At 46.4% G+C, this 9,608-nt stretch overlaps 1 protein-coding gene across 1 annotated transcript in view; it reads right to left on the bottom strand.

Annotated features, from left to right (window-relative positions):
- The window catches only part of ZBTB17 (zinc finger and BTB domain containing 17), a 28,399-nt gene extending 19,862 nt beyond the window's left edge, over positions 1-8,537 (bottom strand). Inside the window, exons 1-2 of the mRNA XM_040264021.1 lie at positions 8,402-8,537; positions 6,296-6,382 (exon numbers count right to left, since the gene is read on the bottom strand). The gene's annotated coding sequence lies outside the window, so the exon portion shown is untranslated. The remainder of the gene's footprint in view (positions 1-6,295; positions 6,383-8,401) is intronic.
- Positions 8,538-9,608: the final 1,071 nt, after the last annotated feature.

Here is a 9,608-nt window from a genome sequence, read left to right on the forward strand (position 1 = left end):
TATACTATACTATACTATACTATACTATACTATACTATACTATACTAATACTATACTTTATACTAACGTGTTACAAAACACGTTATATATTTTTTTAAGAAGTCAGAAATAAGCAATGTTAAATCTTAGTTCTGATCTTCAGTTTGCAACTGCCAAATGAAACATAAAATTGAAACTCTGGAACATCTTAATTTCTGAAAGCAGGGCACACCAGGTAGGGGCTTCCCTGATGGCTCAGTGGTAAAGAATCCACCTGCCAATGCAGGAGACCTAGGTTTGCTCCCTGGGTCAAGAAGATCCCCTGGAGAAGGAAAATGGCAACTCACCCCAATATTCTTGCTGGGGAAATCCCATGGACAGAGGAGCCTGGTGGGCTACAGTCATGGGGTCATAAAAGAGTCAGATATGAATTAGCAAGTAAACAACAGCAACACAGCATACCAGGTACCCCGACTGACTCTCACCACACAGGGCTACAAATGCTGAAGAAAAACTGTACAACATCTTTTAAAATGCATAAGAGAACTGGCCAATCAACAAGGAATACTGACAGGTCAAACAAACTTAAGCAAAGGCTGCAATTCAGATAGCAAGTGGAGCTTTGAGGGTGGGCAGCAAGGGCATCTGCAGAACTGGGCAAGCTCAAGTTCTCCCCCTACCCCCAAAAAGGGAGGTCCCTCCAGAATAAAGCTGGGTCCCAAAGGGTTATATCTTAGTGGAAAGAAAATGGCACAGAAAACAGCCTATGTCAAATCAAGGCACCCGATGGAGAGGGGTACATTCCCTCTGGGAGAATCTGTAACCACTAGATGGCCCCCCATGGACTACAACCCAAAGTCACACACTGTAAAAGATACACTTCAGGCAGATAAAAAGTGATCCCAAAATGAATGTATTTGATGCAAGGAGGGAGGACCAACTAAAATAGTAAATAAGAAATAAGTGTATCTAGGGGCTTCCCTGGTGGTCCAGTGGTTAAGAATCTGTCTGGCAATGCAAGAATCACCAGTCCGATCCCTGGTCTGGGAAGACCCCACATGCCACAGAGCAGCTGAGCCGGGGCACCACAATAACTTAGCTCATGTGCCTAGTGTCTGCGCTCAGCAACCAGAGAAGCCACCACAAGGAAGATGAACCCCCACTCACCACAACCAGAGGGTCCATGCAGCAGTGAAGACCCAGCACAACCAAAACATAAAAGAACCAAACTACACACCTAAGGAGTAAAAGCTGAGGGGGGAGTATCAGGAACTAAAGTGTGGTAAGGTCCTAACTGCTCAGGAGAAAAATGTAAGGACACTGACTAAAGTTTCCCTGATAGCCCAGTTGATAAAGAATCCACCTGCAATGCAGGAGATCCCATTTCGATTCCTGGGTCAGGAAGATCTGCTGGAGAAGGGATAGGCTACCCACTCCAGTATTCCTGGGCTTCCCTTGTGGCTCAGCTGGTAAAGAATCCATCTGCAATGCGGGAGACCTGGGTTTGATCCCTGGGTTGGAAAGATAGCCTGGAAAAGGGAATGGCTACCCACTCCAGTATTCTGGCCTGGAGAATTCTGTGAACTGTATAGTTCATGGGGTTGCAAAGAGTTGGACACAACTGAGCGAACTTCACTTCACAAAATTAGAAATTAGCAAGTCATGTAAATTGAGAGATAAGCCATGTTCATGAATCAGAAGATCAATATCATAAAAACATCACCTCTATCCAAATTGACATGTAATAAATTCAATTCTAATAAAATTCAAAGTGATTCTAATAAAAAACTCCAACAATTTTTATGGAATTTGATAAACATAATCCAAAATGAAGATAGTAGAAAGCCAAAACCTTACCAGATACCAAGAATTGTTATATAAGAACTTAGAGGGACTTTCCTGGTGGCCCAGTGGCTTAAGACTCCTGCTCCCAATGCAGGGGACCCGAGTTCAATCCCTGGTCAGGGAACTAGATCCCACATGCTGTAACTAAGAGTTTGTAAGCCGCAAGTAAAGATCCCATGTGCCACAACTAAAAGATCAAAGATTCTGTGTGCTGCATCTAAGACCTGGCACAGCCAAATAAATAAACAAAAAATAGAAAAAAAAATTAAAGAACTAAGAAATTAAATCAGTAGGATATTGGCACACAGAGATAGATGGTAAAGAGCCCAGAAATAGTCCCATACATTTGTGGACACCTGATGTATGATAGTGGTTACTGGTGACTTTAAAGATCCACAAGAAAGGAAAGTATTTTTCAATATATAGTACAGGCTTAATCTGATGTGCTTATTTAAAAAAAGGAAAAAATTATCTCCTGTCTCAAACCATATACAAAAATTATTATGAACAGACTAAAGACTTTAGAGTAAAAGGTAAGAACCATAAAACATTTGGAAGACAATACAAGAGGAAATACCTTTATAAACTTGAAGCAGGGAGGAAGTTCTTAAAAAGAAATAAGTGCCAACTATTAAGAAAAAGTTAATAAATGACATTAAAACTAAGAATTTCTGTTCATTAAAAAAAACTAGAGTGACAAGACAAGCCACAAACTGGAAGTGGACAGTTTCAACACATCTAACTGACAAAGGATTAATATCAAAACAAAAAAACAGGGAGGAAAAAAGTCTCCATATAATAAAAAGACAACTCAATAAAACAATGAGCAAAAAGATTTAAGCCATTTTTTCAGAGGAGCTGAAAGGTGAATGATCCATTAGTGCATGAAAAGATGCTCAACCCACTAATAACCATGAAGACACAAAACCACGTGAGGTATCACTGAGCTTCCAACAGATTAGTAAAAAGTTTTAAATCTGATGATACCATTGTTCAGAGAATGTGAAGCAGGCAGAATTGTCAGCTGAGTCAACTGGGGAAACTACTCTGGAAACGACTTGGTATTACTGTATTTAGTCAAACTGAAGATACACATACCCTAGGATTCAGTCCTCCTCCCCGGGGTGTATCCTGACAGGCTGCACACACATGCCCCAGGAATGGTCACAGTATCACTGTCTGTCTCAGCAAAATACTGAAAACAAATGTCCATCAACAATAGAAAGGATGCGTAAATTCTCATACAACGGGACACAACTCACCAGTGAAAATGAAACACACCTATATGCAACATGGATTAACCTCGAGAACACGTGTTAAGCAAAAAATTTAGATCACTGAGAAAAACAAGATGATGTATTGAGTCCAAAATCAGGCAAAATTAAATAATGACATTGTTTAGCAACACAAGCACATGCGGTAAAACTATAAAGAAAAGCAAGAGATGGGAATTCCCTGGCGATCCAGTGGTTAAGACCTGGCACTTGCAGCGCCATGGCCTGGATTAAATCCCTGGTCCGGGAACTAAGATCCCACAAGCCAAGGGGCCAAAAAAGAAAAAACACCAAAAAAAAGAAAGAAAAGCATGAACACAGTAAAAGCCAAATCCAGTGTTTATGCTGGGGTGGGACTGGGACAGGATCAGGGAGGGGCACTTCAAAGGTAATGGGAACATTCTTTAGTGTAAAGGAAGTGATGGGTATATGGCTGCTCTTTGTATGCTTATCCTTCAGGTGGTATATATTCTTTTGTATCTGCTCAATATTTAACAAGACAACTTACAAAATTAAACAATGTTATTTCTGACTTTAAGCCATGATTTGAAGCATTAACTTGGGCAGCTGACTTGAGTTACACTCAACCAGGAAAGTCCCCGACAGGGGCCCACCCAGCCCTGAGACTACAGAAATGAGAAATGCTTCACCGCCCAGGCTCCTGAGCTGGAGACAACTTCCCACTGGGCCCTGGAGCCTTCCACTCAGGACAGGAAAGGTACTGCTTAGATGAATCATGTCAGGAGAGGAAGTGGGGTAGGTGGGGTAGGGGGAACAGGTTCTACTGCCAGACCTTTTAAGACCAGAAGCTGAGTACATTTTTGATGTGACAGTGAACCCACCAAGGCTGCTTTCAGGCTGGGTCCAGACTCTCAGCAGGAACTGCCACCTCTGAGGCTCTGCATGCTGCTCTTTAGACACGAGTGAGCAACTCTCAACCCTAACCATGCCTTCCACTTCCTTCCTTTGAAGCTCAAGGCTGATCTCTCCAATTCCTAATAATCAGGCGTGAATGTAAGAGCCCTGGCTTTCTGTACGCATCTGTGACTACATCACTGAGGTCAACCGTAGGTAGCCCTCAGACTGTTAAGCTATTGATACTCATGAGGGTCTCTGAGGGTGCCAGACACCTATTCTGACACTGAACACACACACCTGGAGCAACCACTAAAACCACTTGGTGCTAAAATGCCTACTCTTTGTGACCTCTATTATTTCAATCATTTAAAAATGTGGCTGGCAAAAGAAGTAGATTTTGGTAAATTATGGTCTCTAAGACAATATGCTTTGCGCACAAAATGTACTTGGAGTTTCTCGCTTCCTGTGAGGTTGGTGTCCCGCCCTTTGGTGGTGTCCGTTACCCTGCCAGATACCAGGTCTGAGAACCTCTGTGCCACCCGTGTGGCACCATCCCTGGGGGAATTCCAGGAAGGTAGAGAGTGGGACACCTGGTCTTTTTTGTGGCAAACTGTTCAAACTGAAGCTCTGCCCACAGTGGCTGCCCTTTTGGCATTCTAGACTCAAGGCCAGTTTATGTGCAACAAAGCCAAGCCACCTGACACTTTAAAATGTCTTTCCTGTATACACATACAGGACTGCATGTGCACAGAAGGGCCCGGACACGAGGACACACAGACGCGGTTAACAGTCATCTCGGACAGGAACCAGGTCAGACATAAGAGGGTCACTCACTTTCCTATCCTAAGCATTTTTTTCTTCCTCAGCTCTGCACACTTTCTTTCTTGACCCTCATAGGAGGTTGTTGTTAGATCATCCTCTCCTAATTAACACATAGTAACACTAGATACCAACTGTGGACTCAAAGACTAGATAAAGCACTTTACATGCATTACCTCATTAATAATTCCACCCAATAAAGCTAGCGTGAGGTCATCATTATTCCCACTAGACACCCGAGGAGACGGAGGCTTAGAGAGGTCAAGTACTTTGTCCAAAGGCACACAGCTAGTAAGTGTAAGGACCAGGTATGTTAGGCTCAAGTATCTTTGACTTAGAAGTTCATGCTTCTAACCAGCACCCCCTAACCCAGAAATTCTGTTTTTTATTGTCTAGTTGCTCTGTTGGGTCCGACTCTTTGCAACCCCATGGACTGTAGCCTGCCAAGCTCCTCTGTCCATGGGATTCTCCAGGCAGGAATCCTGGAGTAGTACTGCCATCTCTTTCTCCAGAGGATCTTCCTGACCCAGGGACTGATCCCGTGTCTCCTGCGTTGGCAGGTGGATTCTTTACCACTGAGCCACCTGAGAAGCCCATACTATGATTACCCATGTGGCTAAGAACGCCTTGATCCCAGGATCCATCTCCCTCATATCCACACCCTGAGCCCCCAGTGCAGTGTCTGACACATCAGGCACAAAAAACAGTGACTGTGTAAGCAAGCCTGGACTCCCTGGACCCAAGCAACAGGAACGACCCAAAGCCAGAGGAGCCTGCCTCGGGGGCCCACGCCCCACCCTGTTCCAACAGTGAGTGGACTTCCCTCAGGCCTAACCTTCAGAGGCAGCAATCCAGTCACAGCGGGAACAGAACTGGTTCTCTCAGCCAGCTTTCCCTCCAGCACTGAAACAGTTGTGATTCCTTCTTTGGTTGTACACCAGAGGCTGGGGTATGGGGACACGTTGTACAAAAATATGTGTCTTCAAACATTAGAACCTTAAAAGGAATGGGTATGTGCTCCCTACTCTGTCTTTCCCTCTCTGCCATATGGACTGCATACACAATGGCAGGTTCCAGAGCAGCCTGCTCAGTCCATGAGATGGAAGCCGGGGTTTGAGCAAGGAGAGCCACATGACCAATGGAACCTTGCTTCTGGATGACTTTGCAGAACAGAGTGAGCTACCCTGACCAGTTCTGGACTGCCTACTCCCAGACTGTTAAGGGACAGGAATAAGTTTCTATTTCCTTTCAGCCACTACATTTTGGAGCATTTTAGATTGTACTTAATTAAAGCAAGATATGAACACTGCCCAGGGATTAATCTAGCATGATCTTTGTCAGCAAAATGACAACAATATCAACATTCTCCTAACCAAACTAACTAGGATTTTGTCATTACTGTACACTTTTAAAGAAAAAGTTGTCTTGAAAGGGTGAGTTGAAGCACACTGTGCCTAGAGAAGAGGGACAAACAAACTGACCTCCTGGTTTGTTTCATCTTTGAGTCTTAACAGACATACCTCAGATTTCCAAGTAGCCCAGGCTACTCTGTTCCGACAGTTTGTCTGGGGAAACTCCAGCTTGGCTCTCCTCCTCCAGCTCATTACCTGAATCAAAGACCAAGTGGAAAATCTGATGAGAACCTGCAGGATTCTAAGAGCTGCTTAGGCAAATACAGAGCACTGAGCAGAGTCTGGCGCAAAGGCAGTGCTCAATAAATGTTACACTGGATTGTGATTGGGCTGCTGCATGCCAGACCCTGCGCTGGACAGCTGGGATACAAAGATGAATAAACCTAGTCCCAGTCCCTGCACTCAGGAAAGCCCCCTCCACTCAGGAAAGCCCGCTACACTCGGGAAAGCCTGCTGTATGAAAGACATTACCACAAGGTTGATAAGCAAAAGCAATGAGGCTGTGCCCAAGTAGTCTTACTGCACTAGCATTCCCCAGAGATGTACCAGACACTGTGCTTCTCACTCCAGACCCTCACCCAGGTGACACATCCCTTCCCATTACTGTAGTGACTTTTGATGGATGCTAGATCACCAATGGACAGTTCCACCTGAATGTTTTACAGGCACTAACAACAGACATGTTCAAAACAAAATATGTCTTCTCTCCTTAAATCCCCTCCCTATCCCACTGAGCAGCATCACCATCCACCAGTCAAAAATTCAGAGCCAACCCTGACCTCTTCCCCAGCCCCTAAATCCCCCATCTAAGTCATCACCAACTTTGGTCAAGTCTACCTCCAACACATCTCTCCCCACCTTCTGCCTCTAATCTAACTCAAGGTCACGGTCATCTCTCACCTCCACAGTTCTAGTAGCCTCTTAACTGGCCTCCAGGCCCATTCCCTTTAATACAGTCTTCACTAGCGTGATCTTTCTAATCTGATTCTTAAATGCGTTCTCATTAACCTAAAATTGCAAGTCCACAGCTAGGTTTAAAAACTTCCCTAGGGGAGATTCCACTACAGGATCCGTGGTTGGGGAACTAAGGATGCCTCATGCCCCATGGCTGCTTTTCCTTCCCAAAACAAGACCCCTGAGGACCAGACCACACACTAGTGTCTTTCATCTCTGTCCCTAGGCAGCTTTCTCACACATTCCATCTTCAACTGAGAATACTCTTCCCCTTTTCTGCCTGCATGCTCCAAGCATCCTCCAGTTCTGTTTCCTGGGGAACAGAAGCCTTCCTGGATTTGCCTAAACTGAGTGAGGTGCCTCTACTCAGTGTTTTCTGCTTTTTTCCCATCATATCAGAATTGCCTACATTTCAGTATGTCTCCCACTTGAGTTTCTGAGCTCTGGGTGATGATGATGATACAAAAAATAACAGCAGCAAGCACACACAGCATTTACTTTGTGCCAGCAGGCCTTCTTAGCACTTTACACCGATTATCTCATTTAACCTTTATAATCGTTTTAGGAGGCAGATTTTATTCTCAACCCTGCTTTAAGGATAAGAAAACCGAGGCAGGAGGCGAGGAACCAACATGCCTAAGGACACCGTTGGCAAGCACCGAGACAGGATTCAAACTCGGCTGCCTGGCTCCACAGCCTACACTCTTTAACCACTCGCTCTATCCTCTGAACCCATCAGAAGTTGAACCACCGTCTGTGGAACGAATGAATGAATGAAATAGTCTCATACAGGGGCAGTATCGGTCTCCACCACGACAAACTCCTTCTAGGCCCTCGCAGGCATGTGTCCTCCAGCCCCGCCGGCCAAAGTGAGCTGCGCGGGCACCCCGCCACCTCGCGGCCTCAGAACGCCCACCCGCCGCGGCACGCGGGGTCAAGGGGCGGTGACAGCCGGGCGGCGGGGGCGGAGATGCTACCAGCTGGGGTGTCACCCAGCCCGGAGGCGACTCGCGCTCCCTCGCTGGGACTGCGAGTCCGGTCCGCCCGCCCACTATCCGCCCGCTCGCCGGGCAGCGCCCCCCACACATTTGTCCTGCACCCTCATGTTGTGCGGGGTCCCCTCAGTCCGGGTTCCCGTCCCAGTCCACTTCCCTCCCCTCCCCCACACAACCGTCCCCGGCGTCCCGCCGCGTCCCATCCTCCGCCGCCTCCGCCTGACTCCTGGGACTGCCCCGGCCTCGGGTGCTTGCTGACCCTCACCTGCCATGTCCTGGACCCCACCACAGAAGGAGGTGCATCACGGCCGCGAGAAGGCCGGGGACGGCACTTCAGAGCAGACAAAGGGCGCCGCCATGTTAGAGTCGGGCGGAACCGACCTCGCTGGCTTCCCGGCTGCAACTTCCGGGGCGTGCGCAGTGCCCTCCTAGGCGTAGCTCGCGGACTGGCGCATGCGCATAGAAGTTCTGTAAAACAGTACTGTGCGGTTAGAAATTCTCATTGTAACCTTTCCTTGGTGTTCTGTTTCAAATGTAAAAGTAACAGCTTCTACGTGTTCAGCGCTTCCTGTGTGCCAGGCACTGTGTTAATCACTTTACGCGCATTATCTCAAGTCCTCTCACCATTATACGATAATATTTTTCTCCCACTTTTGAAGAAGGGAAAACGGAGTTTCAGGGTAAATGAATTGCCCGTTATCACGCGTCTTACAAGTGGTGAAGCAGAGCTGTGAATGAACCTAGTTGTGGCATCAAAGCTGTAGGACCACAGTTAGGTTTTTCTACCTTCTGAGTTAAACGTTACCCCTTTCCCTGTTTCCGGGATATCCAGGGTTCAGTTCAGTCGCTCAGTCGTGTCCGACTCCTTGCAACCGCATGAACCGCAGCACACCAGGCCTCCCTGTCCATCACCAACTCCTGGAGTCCACCCAAACCCATGTCCATTGAGTCGGTGATGCCATCCAACTATATCTCCAATAGCATGTTGGGCACCTACCAACCTGTGGAGTTGATCTTTCAGTGTCCTATCTTTTTGCCTTTTCATACTGTTCATGTGGTTCTCAAGGCAAGAATACTGAAGTGGTTTGCCATTCCCTTCTCCACTGGATCACATTCTGTCAGACCTCTCCACCATGACCTGTCTATCTTGGGTGGCCGCACATGGCATGGTTTAAGTTTCACTGAGTTAGACAAGGCTGTGGTCCATTAGCCTGTGTGTGAATGAGGGTGCCTGAAAACAAAATTCGCCCTGCAGACTTTACCAGCTCCTCTGTGGTGTCTTTCCAGCTTTTCAGCACCGCCAGGCCATTGACTTTTCTATTTCCTAATAGTTCTCCTTTCTTCAGTTTTGACCCTGTTATTTTCATGATCCCTAATTTTAACAACACCCTTGCAACAACCTTGATCTCCTTTGCTCTCTTGTCTTTTTGTCACATGGATTTCATAAGAATTTCAACCCTGGATGAATCCAA

Source organism: Oryx dammah, unplaced genomic scaffold (genome assembly GCF_014754425.2).
Source record: "Oryx dammah isolate SB20612 unplaced genomic scaffold, SCBI_Odam_1.1 HiC_scaffold_21, whole genome shotgun sequence".
Lineage (NCBI taxonomy): Eukaryota > Metazoa > Chordata > Mammalia > Artiodactyla > Bovidae > Oryx > Oryx dammah.